General features: G+C 51.2%; 1 long non-coding RNA gene across 1 annotated transcript; it reads right to left on the bottom strand.

The window, feature by feature from the left end:
* Nucleotides 1–13,431: 13,431 nt before the first annotated feature.
* Nucleotides 13,432–16,588, bottom strand: LOC144806260 (uncharacterized). Its single transcript, XR_013605746.1, has 3 exons — nt 14,323–16,588; nt 13,962–14,069; nt 13,432–13,593 (listed from the first exon to the last, which is right to left on the bottom strand). It is a non-coding gene; the product is annotated as an uncharacterized LOC144806260 (long non-coding RNA).
* Nucleotides 16,589–17,771: the final 1,183 nt, after the last annotated feature.

Here is a 17,771-nt window from a genome sequence, read left to right as displayed (position 1 = left end):
CAGAGGAGGTGAGGCCTGTCCAGGGGTGGCAGAGGAGGTGAGGCCTGTCCCAGGGGAGCAGAGGAGGTGAGGCCTGTCCAGGGGTGCCGAGGAGGCGAGGCCTGTCCAGGGGTGCAGAGGAGGAGAGGGCCTGTCCACGGGTGCAGAGGAGAAGAGGCCTGTCCAGAGGAGGGGCAGAGGAGGTGAGGGCCTGTCCATGGGAGCGGAGGAGGAGAGGCCTGTCCCAGGGGTGCAGAGGAGGAGAGGCCTGTCCAGGGGTGCAGAGGAGGTGAGGCCTGTCCAGGGGGTGCAGAGGAGGAGAGGCCTGTCCCAGGGGTGCAGAGGAGGTGAGGCCTGTCCAGGGGGTGCAGAGGAGGTGAGGCCTGTCCAGGGGTGCAGAGGAGAGGCCTTTTCAAGGGGAGCAGAGGAGGTGAGGCCTGTCCAGGGGTGCAGAGGGAGGTGAGGCCTGTCCAGAGGTGCAGAGGAGGAGAGGCCTGTCCAGAGGTGCAGAGGAGGAGAGGCCTGTCCAGGGGGTGCAGAGGAGGTGAGGCCTGTCCAGGGGAGGGGCAGAGGAGGTGAGGCCTGTCCATGGGAGCGGAGGAGGAGAGGCCCGTCCAGGGGAGCAGAGGAGGTGAGGCCTGTCCAGGGGTGCAGAGGAGGTGAGGCCTGTCCAGGGGAGCAGAGGAGGTGAGGCCTGTCCAGGGGTGCCGAGGAGGCGAGGCCTGTCCAGGGGTGCAGAGGAGGTGAGGCCTGTCCAGGGGTGTCGAGGAGGCGAGGCCTGTCCAGGGGTCGGGAGGAGATGAGGCCCGTCCAGGGGAGCAGAGGAGGTGAGGCCTGTCCAGGGGTGCAGAGGAGGTGAGGCCTGTCCAGGGGAGCAGAGGGGGTGAGGCCTGTCCATGGGAGCAGAGGAGGTGAGGCCTGTACAGGGGGTGCAGAGGAGGTGAGGCCTGTCCAGGGGTGCAGAGGAGGCGAGGCCTGTCCAGGGATGCAGAGGAGAAGAGACCTGTCCAGGGGTGCAGAGGAGGTGAGGCCTGTCCATGGGAGCAGAGGGGGTGAGGCCTGTCCATGGGAGCAGAGGAGGTGAGGCCTGTCCAGGGGGTGCAGAGTAGGTGAGGCATGTCTGTGGGTGCAGAGAAGGAGAGGCCTGTCCAGGGATGCAGAGGAAGAGAGGCCTTTCCAGAGGAGGGACAGAGGAGGAGAGGCCTGTCCTGGGGAGCGGAGGAGGAGAGGCCTGTCCAGGGGGTGCAGAGGAGGAGAGGCCTGTCCAGGGGTGCAGAGGAGGTGAGGCCTGTCCAGGGGTGCAGAGGAGGTGAGGCCTGTCCAGAGGTGCAGAGGAGGAGAGGCCTGTCCAGAGGTGCAGAGGAGGTGAGGCCTGTCCAGGGGGTGCAGAGGAGGAGAGGCCTGTCCAGGGGTGCAGAGGAGGTGAGGCCTGTCCAGGGGTGCAAAGGAGGTGAGGCCTGTCCAGAGGTGCAGAGGAGGAGAGGTCTGTCCAGAGGTGCAGAGGAGGAGAGGCCTGTCCAGGGGGTACAGAGGAGGAGAGGCCTGTCCAGGGGTGCAGAGGAGGAGAGGCCTGTCCAGGGGAGCAGAGGAGGAGAGGCCTGTCCAGGGGTGCAGAGGAGGAGAGGCCTGTCCAGGGGTGCGGAGGAGGAGAGGCCTGTCCACGGGTGCAGAGGAGAAGAGGCCTGTCCAGAGGAGGGGCAGAGGAGGTGAGGCCTGTCCATGGGAGCGGAGGAGGAGAGGCCCGTCCAGGGGAGCAGAGGAGGTGAGGCCTGTCCAGGGGTGCAGAGGAGGTGAGGCCTGTCCAGGGGAGCAGAGGAGGTGAGGCATGTCCAGGGGTGCCGAGGAGGCGAGGCCTGTCCAGGGGTGCAGAGGAGGTGAGGCCTGTCCAGGGGTGTCGAGGAGGCGAGGCCTGTCCAGGGGTCGGGAGGAGATGAGGCCCGTCCAGGGGAGCAGAGGAGGTGAGGCCTGTCCAGGGGTGCAGAGGATGTGAGGCCTGTCCAGGGGAGCAGAGGGGGTGAGGCCTGTCCATGGGAGCAGAGGAGGTGAGGCCTGTCCAGGGGGTGCAGAGGAGGTGAGGCCTGTCCAGGGGTGCAGAGGAGGCGAGGCCTGTCCAGGGATGCAGAGGAGAAGAGACCTGTCCAGGGGTGCAGAGGAGGTGAGGCCTGTCCATGGGAGCAGAGGGGGTGAGGCCTGTCCATGGGAGCAGAGGAGGTGAGGCCTGTCCAGGGGGTGCAGAGTAGGTGAGGCATGTCTGTGGGTGCAGAGAAGGAGAGGCCTGTCCAGGGGTGCAGAGGAAGAGAGGCCTTTCCAGAGGAGGGACAGAGGAGGAGAGGCCTGTCCTGGGGTGCAGAGGAGGAGAGGCCTGTCCAGGGGTACAGAGGAGGAGAGGCCTGTCCAGGGCTGCAGAGGAGGTGAGGCCTGTCCAGGGGTGCAGAGGAGGTGAGGCCTGTCCAGAGGTGCAGAGGAGGAGTGGCCTGTCCATGGGAGCAGAGGAGGTGAGGTCTGTCCAGGGGTCCAGAGGAGATGAGGCCTGTCCAGGGGTGCAGAGGAGGAGAGGCCTGTCCAGGGGTGCAGAGGAGGTGAGGCCTGTCCATGGGTCAGAGGAGGAGAGGCCTGTCCAGGAGTGCAGAGGAGGGGAGGCCTGTCCAGGGTTGCAGAGGAGGTGAGGCCTGTCCAGGGGTGCAGAGGAGATGAGGTCTGTCCAGGGGGTGCGGAGGAGGAGAGGCCTGTCCAGGGGTGCGGAGGAGGAGAGGCCTGTCCAGGGGTGCAGAGGAGGAGAGGCCTGTCCAGGGGTGCAGAGGAAAAGAGGCCTGTCCAGAGGAGGGGCAGAGGAGGTGAGGCCTGTCCATGGGAGCGGAGGAGGAGAGGCCCGTCCAGGGGAGCAGAGGTGAGGCCTGTCCAGGGGTGCCGAGGAGGCGAGGCCTGTCCAGGGGTGCAGAGGAGGTGAGGCCTGTCCAGGGGTGTCGAGGAGGCGAGGCCTGTCCAGGGGTCGGGAGGAGATGAGGCCCGTCCAGGGGTGCAGAGGAGGTGAGGCCTGTCCAGGGGTGCAGAGGAGGTGAGGCCTGTCCAAGGGAGCAGAGGGGGTGAGGCCTGTTCATGGGAGCAGAGGCGGTGAGGCCTGTCCAGGGGGTGCAGAGGAGGTGAGGCCTTTCCAGGGGTGCAGAGGAGGCGAGGCCTGTCCAGGGATGCAGAGGAGAAGAGACCTGTCCAGGGGTGCAGAGGAGGTGAGGCCTGTCCATGGGAGCAGAGGGGGTGAGGCCTGTCCATGGGAGCAGAGGAGGTGAGGCCTGTCCAGGGGATGCAGAGTAGGTGAGGCATGTCTGTGGGTGCAGAGAAGGAGAGGCCTGTCCAGGGGTGCAGAGGAAGAGAGGCCTTTCCAGAGGAGGGACAGAGGAGGAGAGGCCTGTCCTGGGGTGCAGAGGAGGAGAGGCCTGTCCAGGGGTACAGAGGAGGAGAGGCCTGTCCAGGGCTGCAGAGGAGGTGAGGCCTGTCCAGGGGTGCAGAGGAGGTGAGGCCTGTCCAGAGGTGCAGAGGAGGAGTGGCCTGTCCATGGGAGCAGAGGAGGTGAGGTCTGTCCAGGGGTCCAGAGGAGATGAGGCCTGTCCAGGGGTGCAGAGGAGGAGAGGCCTGTCCAGGGGTGCAGAGGAGGTGAGGCCTGTCCATGGGTCAGAGGAGGAGAGGCCTGTCCAGGAGTGCAGAGGAGGCGAGGCCTGTCCAGGGGTGCAGAGGAGGTGAGGCCTGTCCAGGGGTGCAGAGGAGGTGAGGCCTGTCCAGGGGTGTCGAGGAGGCGAGGCCTGTCCAGGGGTCGGGAGGAGATGAGGCCCGTCCAGGGGTGCAGAGGAGGTGAGGCCTGTCCAGGGGTGCAGAGGAGGTGAGGCCTGTCCAAGGGAGCAGAGGGGGTGAGGCCTGTCCATGGGAGCAGAGGCGGTGAGGCCTGTCCAGGGGGTGCAGAGGAGGTGAGGCCTGTCCAGGGGTGCAGAGGAGGCGAGGCCTGTCCAGGGATGCAGAGGAGAAGAGACCTGTCCAGGGGTGCAGAGGAGGTGAGGCCTGTCCATGGGAGCAGAGGGGGTGAGGCCTGTCCATGGGAGCAGAGGAGGTGAGGCCTGTCCAGGGGATGCAGAGTAGGTGAGGCATGTCTGTGGGTGCAGAGAAGGAGAGGCCTGTCCAGGGGTGCAGAGGAAGAGAGGCCTTTCCAGAGGAGGGACAGAGGAGGAGAGGCCTGTCCTGGGGTGCAGAGGAGGAGAGGCCTGTCCAGGGGTACAGAGGAGGAGAGGCCTGTCCAGGGCTGCAGAGGAGGTGAGGCCTGTCCAGGGGTGCAGAGGAGGTGAGGCCTGTCCAGAGGTGCAGAGGAGGAGTGGCCTGTCCATGGGAGCAGAGGAGGTGAGGTCTGTCCAGGGGTCCAGAGGAGATGAGGCCTGTCCAGGGGTGCAGAGGAGGAGAGGCCTGTCCAGGGGTGCAGAGGAGGTGAGGCCTGTCCATGGGTCAGAGGAGGAGAGGCCTGTCCAGGAGTGCAGAGGAGGGGAGGCCTGTCCAGGGGTGCAGAGGAGGTGAGGCCTGTCCAGGGGTGCAGAGGAGATGAGGTCTGTCCAGGGGGTGCGGAGGAGGAGAGGCCTGTCCAGGGGTGTGGAGGAGGAGAGGCCTGTCCAGGGGTGCAGAGGAGGAGAGGCCTGTCCAGGGGTGCAGAGGAGAAGAGGCCTGTCCAGAGGAGGGGCAGAGGAGGTGAGGCCTGTCCATGGGAGCGGAGGAGGAGAGGCCTGTCCAGGGGAGCGGAGGAGGAGAGGCCCGTCCAGGGGAGCAGAGAAGGTGAGGCCTGTCCAGGGGTCGGGAGGAGATGAGGCCCGTCCAGGGGAGCAGAGGAGGTGAGGCCTGTCCAGGGGTGCAGAGGAGGTGAGGCCTCTCCAGGGGTGCAGAGTAGGTGAGGCCTGTCCAGGGGTGCAGAGGAGGTGAGGCCTTTCCATGGGAGCAGTGGGGGTGAGGCCTGTCCATGGGAGCAGAGGAGGTCAGGCCTGTCCAAGGGGTGCAGAGGAGGTGAGGCCTGTCCAGGGGTGCAGAGGAGGCGAGGCCTGTCCAGGGATGCAGAGGAGGAGAGACCTGTCCAGGGGTGCAGAGGAGGTGAGGCCTGTCCATGGGAGCAGAGGGGGTGAGGCCTGTCCATGGGAGCAGAGGAGGTGAGGCCTGTCCAGGGGGTGCAGAGGAGGTGAGGCCTGTCCATGGGAGCAGAGGAGGTGAGGTCTGTCCAGGGGTCCAGAGGAGATGAGGCCTGTCCATGGGTGCAGAGGAGGAGAGGCCTGTCCAGGGGTGCAGAGGAGGTGAGGCCTGTCCATGGGTCAGAGGAGGAGAGGCCTGTCCAGGAGTGCAGAGGAGGGGAGGCCTGTCCAGGGGAGCAGAGGATCAGAGGCCTGTCCAGGGGTGCAGAGGAGGTGAGGCTTGTCCAGGGGAAGGAGAGGAGCTGAGGTCTGTCGAGGGGTGCCGAGGAGGTGAGGCTTGTCCAGGGTTGCTGAGGAGGTGAGGTCTGTCCAGGGGTACAGAGGAGGTGAGGCCTGTCCAGGGGTGCAGAGGAGGTGAGGCCTGTCCAGGGGTGCAGAGGAGGTGAAGCCTGTCCAGTGGTGCAGAGAAGGAGAGGCCTGTCCAGGGCTGCAGAGGAAGGGAGACCTGTCCAGGGGTGCAGAGGAGGTGAGGTCTGTCCAGGGGTGCAGAGGAGGTGAGGCCTGTCCAGGGTTGCAGAGGAAGTGAGGTCTGTCCAAGGGTACAGAGGAGGTGAGGCCTGTCCAGGGGTGCAGAGGAGGTGAGGCCTGTCCAGGGGTGCAGAGGAGGTGAAGCCTGTCCAGGGGTGCAGAGAAGGAGAGACCTGTCCAGGGGTGCAGAGGAGGTGAGGTCTGTCCAGGGGTGCAGAGGAGGGGAGGCCTGTCCAGGGGTGCAGAGGAGGTGAAGCCTGTCCAGGGGTGCAGAGGAGGTGAGGTCTGTCCAGGGTTGCAGAGGAGGTGAGGCCTGTCCAGGGGTGCAGAGGAGGTGAGGTCTGTCCAGGGGTGCAGAGGAGGGGAGGCCTGTCCAGGGGTGCAGAGGAGGTGAGGCCTGTCCAGGGATGCAGAGGAGTTGAGGTCTGTCCAGGGGTGTAGGCATAGAGGCCTGTCCTGGCTTGTCATCTGGGTTCTGTGCGTTTAGACAGCATAGACTATAGGATTGGTGTCAGACTGATTCTGGACACCTCTATCTGGTATGTTGGCGTGTATACCAGCTGGCTCACAGTGCCAATGGAAACTACTCTTACCAAGGAGGGAAGAGTTCCTGGCAACTATCAAACATGACAACTCTGATCCTCTCAGATAGATACACAGAATAAACGGTTGGGATGTTTTCAATATGTATTTTATGAACAGTCGTTATTCTAGTGTAAAATAGATGTGCTGAGACAATCAATAGACAGTAGAGGATATACATAACTAGAAGCACTAGAAACGTAAACGGATGATAGATTTCTACCATTCTGCTAAAATAATGAATGCATACCAGCATATAAAATACATTACAGTAAAATGCGTACTCCTACGATGTAATCCTAGATAGATGTACCTAAGTGTACCAAGCATGTATGTAGGTGTTAAGCCAAGAATCCTCCTAGGATAAGTCAAACCCCATTACCTGAATTGAGAGAGTGTGGGACCCCCGTTCTGGTCTCGAACTGGACAACCCGCAAGGGATGTTCAGACCACTGCGAGCTGGAGTGTCTGCATGCAGGAACCTCAGCGTCTCGTTGCAGTGTGTCGGCATGGAAGACCTGATCTCCTCTCTCTTAACTCAGTAAGATGTGCTGTATTTATACAAAAATTATCTAGTGTTTCTTTGTCCCTTGTCCCTTGTATTAGCCATTTTTGGATTTGAGCATGATGTAGGGGATGAACCTTGTACGTAGATATTATGCAGGTGGTGTAGCTTCTACCTGGTTTCCAAGGACCCTCATGAATATTCATTCATACTGTATGAGTCCATTGATGAAGTTATAGGAGGCTATTGTTCAGGGAAAAACCCTCCTGCTGCACCCAGGACTAGAACTAGGTAAAGGTTCAATCCTAAAAGGTGAAAGTATATGATATTACCCGGACCTATATATGGGTACCTATATGGAACATAACAGGTCCTCACCAGGCCACGGTTCACATCCTGGTCCTCACAAGGCCCTGGTCCACCAGGCCCGGCTCAAGTCCTGGTCCTCGCAAGGCCCTGGCTCACATCCTGGTCCCAACCAGGACCCGGCACACGTCCTGGTCCTCACAAGGCCCTGGCTCACGTCCTGGTCCTCACTAGACCCAGGCTCACGTCCTGGTCCTCACCAGGCCCTGGTTCACGTCCTGGTCCCCACTAGGCCCTGGCTCACGTCCTGGTCCTCACAAGGCCCGAGCTCACGTCCTCCTCTTCACAAGGCCCCAGCTCACGTCCTGGTCTTCACAAGGCCCCAGCTCACGTCCTGGTCTTCACAAGGCCCCCGGCTCACGTTCTGGTCTTCACAAGGCCCCCAGCTCACGTCCTGGTCCTCACAAGGCCCTGACTCACGTCCTGGTCCTCACAAGGCCCTGGCTCACGTCCTGGTCCTCACAAGGCCCTGGCTCACGTCCTGGTCCTCACTAGACCCAGGCTCACATCCTGGTCCTCACCAGGCCCTGGCTCACATCCTGGTCCCCACTAGGCCCCAGCTCACGTCCTGGTCTTCACAAGGCCCCCGGCTCATGTCCTGGTCCTCACAAGGCCCTGGCTCATGTCCTGGTCCTCACAAGGCCCTGACTCACGTCCTGGTCCTCACAAGGCCCTGGCTCACATCCTGGTCCTCACAAGGCCCCGGCTCACGTTCTGGTCCACACAAGGCCCTGGCTCACGTCCTGGTCCTCACAAGGCCCGGCTCACGTTCTGGTCCTCACAAGGCCCTGGCTCATGTCCTGGTCCTCACAATGCCCTGGGTCCCACCCTGAGCCTCACAAGCCCCTGCTCATGTCCTGGTCCTCACCAGGCACTTATCACATCCTCATCCTCACTAGACTCCGGCTTACGTCCAGGTACTCCCCAGGCCAAGCAGAAGAGGGAGATCAATTGGTTGTTGGCCCACAATGCCACCTCAAACAGGAAGCTCCATATGCAAATCAGCTTTAGACTCCTTCCAATAGAAGCAGTCCAGCCTGAAGAGCCAATCCAGATCCTTTCTGAACCGGAACTCAACCAACCCAAGACCGGTTTCAGCCTATTTGGGCCTTGACTGTAGGGTGCGGCTTGATTCCAGCGGTGCAGCGAGCACTGAACCCACATCTGGGTCATGACTGTAGGGTGCGGCTTCATTCCAGCATTGCAGCGAGCACGGGACCCACATCTGGGTCCTGACTGTAGGGTGCGGCTTGATTCCAGCATTGCAGCGAGCACGGGACCCACATCTGGGCACACCTGGCACATTTATGAATACGGAAAATGATGGGTGGAACGTTTGACTTCCTCTCTGCCACTGGTAATTACTCTGGGACACATCCAAGCCCAACCTTCTTGTTCTTGCCCTCCGTTGCACCTCAGCATGCAGCCGATTTAAGATCCACAAAGGCAGCATAAAGGCTACCCTTGTTCAAGACCACAGTCTTCCAGTAGAGCATAATAAAACAAAATACTTGATCAATGGTACTAGTACACGCCCTAAAGCCTGCCTGTAGAGGAGATAAGCTATCTGTCTCTCCCACCCAATCCTGCAGTTTGTTCAAAACTAGATGCAGAATTATCTTTTGGAGTGAGGCTGATAAGCCCGTAGTTGCCTGGCAGGGATTTATCCCCCTTTTTAAAAACGTGGATAATCTCCACCCCTTTCCATGAATCAGTAACTGGCGCACCCTGCGCAATTGTGTTAGCCACCATCGCGTTGTAGTGGCATCATTTAGATTTTTCATACAGAAATATGTCCGGCAGAATGCCATCTGGGCCTGGTGCTTTACCTCCTGTTACTGCCCCCAAGGCCACACTAACTTCAGCATCTTCAAAAACTGTGCCTGTTTATACCGGCACAGGGGCTTCTCTTCCGTCCCTTCCCCTGAGCTACGTGCATATTGAGGCTTAAAGTGAGTGACCCAATGCTCCTGTGAAACGTGGTTTTGCGGCTGGGTTGGCAGACCACCCCTGTCCCACTTAGCTATGTTCCAAAACTGTTTGGGATTTTTGTTTACGCATGCTAATTTGAGTTCCTGCCATCTATCCTCACCCCAGGATTTTTTTGCCTTAACTTGTGCTCTTTGGTAATTATACCTTAGTTGCCGTACAGCACTGGGATTTCACTCTTTAATTGCAGTTCCTAGTTGTCTGCGCACCTCTTTACATTCCATATTGAACCACTGTGGGCCTTTCCTAGGATAGACTCCCTTGGCCTTATGGCATCTAATGAAATAAGTGCGTAGCTTGGCAAAAAAGCTAACATGGGTACCGATCACCGGGTCAAGAGCCACTGAGTTTAGCATGCATACTTCCAACTCTGAAATCGCCCCTTCAACGTCTAGGGATATTGAAGCTAAAGCTTCGGGGTGCTTGAGTATATTAGCCCATTTTAGGCGTCTCATGTCGTTTGATGGAACCACATACTTGTGAGCAAATTACTCTCTGATCGCGTGTGTTCCCGTTGTGGTAACAAATCAAGAGTTGCACACAGGGGGTTGTGGTCACTCTCTGGCCGCTCTCTTACTACCATATCCCTTAAGGGATGCCACAGTCGCAGATTGATTAATAAGTAGTCTATGCGACTAGCACAATTGCCATTGTTGAAAGTATTTGCTCCATGCCTATCGGATGTGGATCTGACATTCGCCGCCCGTGGTCCCTTCTCTAGATAAGTGGCATTGATTTGGATTGCCACGTCAGACCATTTTTTAATTGGTGGCAGTTCTAACTTTAAGATCCCCCATTGCTCATCAGTATCTGCAATAAAATCACAATATTGTATTGTATTGTATTGTAATTGCATTTGTATAGCACTTACTACCCCTGAGGAGGCGTCGAAGCGCTTTTTCGGCGAGTAGCAATCTACTCTGGGACCTATTGAGGATTAGTTTTGAATTAGTATAGTAAAACATGCAAGTAACTTTTAAGTGGTGGATATGTTAGTCAGTTATTTGGATTCGGAAGGATAGTAGAAGGATGGAAGAGGAAAGAAGGTTTGTATTTATATAGCTCTTCTAACCCCTGATGGGGTGTTGAAGCGCTTTTTTTGGCGGGTAGCATGCTACTCTGGAAACCCATAAAGGATTAGTGGTGAATTAGTATGGTGAAATATGAAAGTATTTTGAGTGGTGGATATTAGTCAGTTATTTGGAGTGCGAAGGATAGCGGAGGGATAGAAGGGAAAGAAAGAGTTGCATTCATATAGTGCCTGTTACACCTGATGGGGAAAAATCGCTTTTCTGGCGAGTAGCAGGCTACCCTGGAACCCATAAAGGATTAGTGTTGAAAATTAGTATAGTGAAATATGAAGTAATTTGAGTGGTGGATATGTTAGTCAGTTATTTGGATTGAGAAGGGTTGGGGAGAGGTAAAAAAGGTTTGCATTTATATAGCGCTTGTAAGCCTGATGAGGTGTTGAAATGCTTTGATGGCCAGTAGCACGCTACTCTGGAACCCATAAAGGATTAGTGGTGAATTAATATGGTGGAATATGGAATTAGAGAAGTGAACATGTTAGTCTGTTATTTTGATTGAAAAAGATAGTGGAGGGATAGAAGAGTGAATGATTTCTTTTTTTAGGTCATAGCAGTAGGAGGAGGCTTTTGGATGAGTAAAAAGTGTTTTTGGAGGGGAAGAGTCAGAGGGGAGAGTTTAGAAAGGTTTCTTTTGGGGGGATCGGTATAGTAAAAGAGGTGTCTGTTGATACAAGGTGGGATAGAGTAGGAGAGAAGATTATTTTGTGAAACATAGTAGTGGTATGGGGTTTGGGATAAAAGGGAGTGGGTGTAGAGGATATATTGACATATGTATAGGGTGAGACATAGGGTAGTGAATTGGAAAGAGTAGTAGAAAGAAGTTTGAGATGAGTCAGAATGTTAGGCTAGAAGATATATTGAGAGAAGTATAGGCTGAGAAATAGGGTAGTGCATTGGATATGCTAAATTAGAAGAAAGTGATAAATATATAGATACATAAGTACATTGAAAGAATATAGATGCATAAAGGAGGTAAGTATATGCAGATTAAAGATATTGATAGAGGTACAGGTTGAGAAATAGGGTAGTGCATTGGATATGCTTTTTAAGGAGAAAAGTAACAGACACATAGATCCAAGTACGTGCAGGTACATAGATGCACAATGGAAGCAAGTACATGTAGACCAAAGATGATTTTTGTCTTTTTTGTTGTTTTATAACATAAGTATTGTACATGTTTATACAAAGCAATACACAAAGATAGGCACATATCTATAGTGAAAATAAGTGTATATATACAGAGTGACAAATACGTAGGGTGGGTATTAATGAATGGCCAGCATTCCTGGCACTGGTCCCGGCCAGTCTCTAACAGGTTAAAACAGGCACTCACCCATGTCCTCTCCACCCTTAGCTCCGATTCCCAAGCGGAAATGCCCTGAGCCTTGGCCGTTTATAGCCCTAGTAGTCAGATGACCCCTTCAGCCATTGGGAACCCTAGCCCAAACACTATCCAATCACAACACTAACCCTAAACTCTAGAACCAATTGGAACCAGGACCTTACAGCCAATCATGACCCTAGTCCAAGCACCCAATCAGTTTAGAAAATCCTGATCTCTACGTCCAATAGAGGCCCTAGCACTACCAGTAGTCTCAACCCTAGTCCAAGCAACAAATGGGACAGGAAGCCCTAGTTCCTATTTTCAATAGAAAGCCTAACCCTACTCTTAGTCCCACACCTAGTCCAGGAACCAATCACACCAGAAGCTCTAATCGCTACTTCCAATTAAAGGCCTAACCCTAGCCCTAGTCCCACCCTAGTCCCAACAACCAATAACACAGGAAGCCCTAGTCCCTACTTCCAATAGAAATCCTAACCCTATCCCCAACCCTACATTGATTGAATCACAGACCCAGAAACCAATCAGAACCCTCAAATACCCAACCAATGAAGACACTAACCCTAATCCAATAGAAACATCAGATACAACCACCAATCAGTGTACACATGTACCAAACATTATCAGACTATATTAGGTCCCAGATACCTCAGACAGGTTTGCTGGCCAGGGAGTTAGAAGCTGCTCCTCTATTCAGAAATCTCCTAGGAGACAGTCAGGCTCAATCCACACTTTGTACTTCTGCAGGTAAGGCCCTAACAAACTTGTCCTCTAACAACACTATTTGTATAAAACTTTACTCCCTCTACTGGCCAAAAAACAAAGTGCACAGTCCCTATTAAACACAGTTTAAACAGCTTACAACAGATGATTGCTGTCTCAGGGGAAGGGGGGCTGGTTTCACTTACTTGTTATCACAAAATGGTCACTGGGGGTGCACTGCTTAACATACAGGTCTTAGCACAGAGCAAAGGAGACATTTGGAGGGTAAAACTGATAGTCACGGGGAATGAAGGGAAAAGCTACAGAGTTTGGACTGCAAATCCCACAGTTCAACAGGTTAAATGCTTCCAGTCACAGGCAGGAAAAACCACAAGCATTGAGGGACACCTGGTTCACAAGCACCCTCACAGACATGCTGGATCTGCCTATGTCGAGCGGATCGGTCACAAGACACTAAAGAACACTACAAGATGACATGCCAAAAATTATTTTGATGGTGAGGCAGAAATGAGGAAGGGACTATAGTTGTAATTCACAGATACAAGTGGGACACTGCCCTCAAACATGTTATAATTTCACTGCATTAATGGCACACTCAAAATGATACACAGGACTGACCCAGGAAAGACAAACATGTGGCGAAATCATGCATTGGCATGGGCTATGTTCGTCTATACAGTATGGTCATGTCCACAGATAATGAAGTACTGGGAGAACGCATCTGACAGCTAAATAAAACAGACCTGTTGATTTCATAACGTAACTTCCAAACAAAACGAAATCCTGCCTTTTTTATTCGGGAACTTGTATTCTGTGCCCTAATATAAGAGGGTATAACTTTTATGTGATAAATATACTTTGTTTTGGGGTATCGGAAACGCACAATCTGTTGATTACTCATCTGAAGCAAAACACAAGCCGTTGAATGAATTACATTATTTATTTAAAACAACAATACTATGCGGTGAGAGTTGCCTATTTAATGCACTTCGAGAAATCCAGTTCTTAACACAATCAAATTGTAATTGTTTTAGACACTCAACTTGGAATGGCCCACCACAAAGGCCACTGCAACTAGAAATTATATACAAAACCAAGGAGTATCTTGTATTGAAAATGAAATCTATCAAAAGTCATATGTAGACATAATTAATTCAACAGTAAAAGAAACTCTTTACAGCAGGCTTGCTTCTTTTCGTTTTTTCTTTTTCTTTTTCCACTTCAAGTGTTATTTTTCAAAGATGCTTCAAAATAAATGATGATCAAATACATCCAGTTCAATTGATGATCAAATACATCAAAATACAGCCTACGCGTTTCGTCCTCAAAGGGACATCATCAGGGCTGTAGAAGTAAAGAAAAAAAGAAAAAATATAACTAACCATTCATATATACTTTCGTTATCGATCTTGCATTCCATAGTTCATTTACTAATAATTCCTCTTGATTCTGCCTATATAACAATCTAAAGCAATTTAAAACAATGCCTGCCTATTTACCATTCTGCCAAATAATGTCATTTAATTGAGAATTTTAAACAGAACAACTCCTCCTGAGTGTGACCAATATATGAAACCTTTAACCCTTCTTTTTAAGATTTTTCCGAGACAAAAACATTTTAAAACAGAATGATTCATTTCGTATCTATGTGCACCATTTAAATTACAATTATCCCCTGCTTGTAAACAAGTGAATGGTAAATGATTGCTCACCTAGATTTATAAAGAAAACGGGAAAATTCTTCCGTTTAAATCAAGTAGTTTTCACAGAAGCGGTTGAGAAGTCTCCAATTTTAAGAACACGGTATCTCTTATGGTCCACTAGTATAAGAAAAGAAATTGTATATTTTAGAAAATATAATACGTCCTGATCTTCCCAAAAGTCAATGTTTGGGAAAAAGAGAATTATTCTCAATCCCTTTAAATTCACCAAGCTCTATTTAATACAGGTATGGTATCACTACCTAAAGAAAATGTACAGTCACCTAAGATCCAGTACAGGGTAAGGAATCCTAGGATCTTTATGAAACACTATGTCTATTCTACCAAAAACTCAAGTTTAAATGGCTCCTACCTTCGAATCTTTCTCGTGCTGTCTGTTCGGTCAATATGCCAAAAAGTTATCTTCCATACGATATTTCACAATTCCAAAAATTCCTAAGAAAAGAATCACAAAGGCAAACAAGGAGACAAAGTAAATTAATTGTCCCCTTTCAAATAACCATGTCGTCTCTATTCTAAGCAAAAATATCTGCCATGTAAGGCTCGAGTCGGCCATACACCTACCTCCGTCAATAATGATCAGCTTCTCCCGCATCTTACATCCTCGACGACTCGCTTGGTAAAGAGTCGACAATTCCTAGTTAGTTCCTGCCTCTATTTAAATGCTCTATTATCCAATCGGAATGTTTAAAAAACGCGCCAACAACCGCCTCTATTATAGGGTCTGTGTTCCCTAATACGTCCGCTCACCGGTGTAACCGGAAATGTTATATAAAGCCCATTATTTCAATCTGTATTGCGTCTGTACGGGTCACGGTATGCACAAACGGAAATCGATGAAGTGTTTCCGGTTAGTCTCAAATGTTCAGGGATTGGTTCAAATGCAAATCGTCTATTGGCCAATCATTGTTAGTGAACCGAAACATGATATCGTAAGTTGACTATTCACTGTTCGTTCCTGCACATGAGCATGCGCGCCAACTACAGCCTCTATTTTTGATCCATGTTCCCTCATAGGTCCGCACGTCGATATGGCAGGAAATACTTACTGAAACCATGGCATAGACAAACGGAAATCTTTAAGATATATCCGGTTTGTCTCAAGTAATCAGATATTGGTTAAAACAACTGTCGTGTCTTGACCATTCACTTTTAGAATAGTATTAACAAAAACGCGCCTTAGTTTATTGTTTACACCGGAAATAATACACGTTTATCCGGTCGAGTTTCTATGTCTCATCGATGTGTATAATCTATCACTTTTTAAACAGTGCTTACGTACCGTGACCCTGCAACGCACAAATTTATCTATTAGTAAATTGTTCTGACTTAATTTACTCATAACAAAAATCCAGGCAACTAGTATTACATGTGCAATTTCAGATAAAGAGTATAGTCCAATGTGTGTTTATTGAACTAAACTCAACGAAGACCGCAATTATTCCACCTTCTGTTTTTAAATATTTATATGCTCCGTTGGGAATATCTTGAATTCTAAATTATTAAGATTAAGGCCAATAAACGACCTTATGCATAACTAAGCATACTCAAAAATACTGTGTACATATCCTGTATGTGATCAGAGTGATCACAAAAAATGGAGGAAAAAATCAAAATAAATTAATGTAAAAATCATAACCATGGTATTATTTATTTAACTTGACTCCCCAAGCCAAGAGACAAATACACTGCACTCCCAAGTCCAATTGAAAAGAAATCCCATTCAGTATTATTATGAAATAAAGAAAGGGAAACACCTAAACACATGTGCATTATATGTTGTTTTAATTATCAAATGAATGGAAGGTGCCTGTTAGAGGAGGCTGTTTGCAGGGTGGGTGTTTTTGTTGTTGTTATTAATAATCAGTCTTGGTTGGTTTAAAATCATATGCAGACCCTGTGCTCTATTGTTCGCCCCCCCTTTCAGAGACCATGCCTCGTCCATTGTCTGGCCTAGGGTTATTGTCTAAACAACACAAATATCCATGGGTCTGATAAGCAAGATAAATGTAAGAAACTAGCAATAGGACTAATCTGGTTTCTACAACTCAGTGAAGGAAAATTCTATTAAAAGTATGGATTCCCATAACTCACTAGTGGTGACATGCTTCATCATCTGTGTCTCCTTCTAATGCCACACTAGTGGCACTAAGGCCTGCAACCCTTGCTTCAGGAAAGGGGAGCTCGTAGATGTTTTGACCTATTTTGATAAAACACGCTGTATTTGGACCTCTAGATGCAAGTACTCGATTATGTGAGAATCGTGAATGCAGTGCAGTAGTGTGTATGTGATGTGAGTTAAAATTACCAATGGGAAGCAAAATTATTTATTCGTGCCTCTCAGAGATCAAGACATAAAAACAGTGCAAAACGGCCGTCTTAAACAAGTAACTGTCTAGATGTGAAGGGTCAACATGTTTCAGCAATTAATGGATAACGTGTCCTATGCCTTCGTCAGGACCTTAAGTATTGCTACTGCAAGTGAGTGTTATAAATACACAATATATAATGTGTGTAAAGAGTTGGAACTGATACAACCTCTTTATCTGTAAATAAGGATAACAGTTCCTCTGTAAATGACGATTTCCCGTTTTTTGAGAGGATAAGACCTCTCCTCACCTGGCCACTGATCAGGACATAGGAGGCACCGCTCTCTCCGTCAGTACCTCTGGCGGTTCCAAAAGCCACAGACGGCTTTTGGAACCGCCAGAGGTACTGACGGAGAGCAGTAGCAATACTTAAGGTCCTGATGAAGCCATGGGATAAGTTATCCATTAATTGGGCAATGGTGCCCGCTTGTTTGCATTTGCATCGGGCCCTGCACGCTCCCACTGCAAGAACAGCCCCCGCCCCACACAGCACTTGCAGGACACGCATGCTGTGTGGGGCGGCAGCCGCTCCCAAAGTGAGATCCTGCATGGCGCTGCAAATACAAACAAGCGGCGTCCCACGAATGCTGTGTGGGCTGCATTTCAAATAAGCGACAGCCGTTATTAAAGTGGAAGGGCTCATGGCACGCTGCTGCAAATACAAAGAAGAAGGGCGCCAATGCTGTGCACTTTGTCGTGCCTGCTTTAGCAAGACTTGAATTAATGTGTGAGAAGTTGGCCTGGCATATGCTGTCCACTATTCTAGTGGGCACCTTGCACCAGTCCAAACAACCCTTATCGATGATAGGTTCCCTGCAACCTTTATTGAAAGCTATCCTTGTGGTAACTATGGAGCAGCCTTCAGGCTATGTATTGGAAGAATGTGAAGCAGCTTGTTTTACCAGTCTATAATCTCGTGAATGACCAAATGAAAGGAGAACCACTCAAGGAATATCTATAAAATATATGTATTTATTCTAAACACATCTCTCTAGTCCCTTTATGAGGCTAGAGGCAAAAGTACATACAGAAAACGTAATAGCACACAGTAAATTACCACAATATATGCTGAGCCCTAGGGGCGTACCAAACCATATATCAATAAAGTCGTATAAGAACCACGACTTTGATAGACACAAGGACTAGAGCCTGTAGAAGTGCTGGGGCCACCAGGAACCACCCAAGTGTCTGAACACAGCAGCGGATTTATTTATTTATTTTGCATACTTATATAGCGCTGTTCTGTCACCCAGAGGGCATCCTGGCGCTTTGACTCAGTAGGCCGAACCACCGATGCGGAGCTTAGGCTACTCTAGGAAACAAATGAGTTTTCAGCCCTTTTTTAAAAGCTGGGAATTCACCCTGACTCCTTAACAAGACCGGGAGAGAGTTCCAGAGTCTGGTGGCCGCAAAACTAAACGACCGCCCTCCC

Source organism: Lissotriton helveticus, assembly GCF_964261635.1.
Source record: "Lissotriton helveticus chromosome 1_1 unlocalized genomic scaffold, aLisHel1.1 SUPER_1_unloc_58, whole genome shotgun sequence".
In the NCBI taxonomy this organism is placed as follows: Eukaryota; Metazoa; Chordata; class Amphibia; order Caudata; family Salamandridae; genus Lissotriton; species Lissotriton helveticus.
Note: the sequence above shows the minus strand (reverse complement) of the source record. Positions and strands in the feature narration are given on the sequence as shown.